The sequence below is a fragment of the Apaloderma vittatum genome, unplaced genomic scaffold, assembly GCF_000703405.1.
Source record: "Apaloderma vittatum isolate BGI_N311 unplaced genomic scaffold, ASM70340v1 scaffold28742, whole genome shotgun sequence".
In the NCBI taxonomy this organism is placed as follows: Eukaryota; Metazoa; Chordata; class Aves; order Trogoniformes; family Trogonidae; genus Apaloderma; species Apaloderma vittatum.
In genome coordinates this window covers 9,612-9,935 of record NW_009703573.1, presented here as the reverse complement: position 1 = coordinate 9,935, position 324 = coordinate 9,612, and positions in this window count along the sequence as shown.

The following is a 324-nucleotide window of genomic DNA, read 5'->3' as shown; positions in this document are numbered from 1 at the left end:
CATGGGCTCCTTACCCACACAGACCAAGAGGCAGCCTGGGGAGAGACAGGCACCAGTCCAGGGACACAGAAGGTGGATTCTGCCACCCCAAAACCCTTCCACCCTGTGGCTGGGCAGGCTCTGCTCAGCCCCTGGAGTCTTGCTGTTGTCCTTCAGCAGTCTTGGCTCCCTGTCCAGCTGCTGTGTCCCTCCTTCTGGCTGCTCTTGGCCCCTTTCCCTCACTGCATCGCCATGAGTCATCTTTGCTGAGCTCACTCGCTGGAGACGCAGGGGGGCTGGCAGGCCAGGCGCCTGCGGGTGCCAGGGGAGGGTCTCTCACCTGGC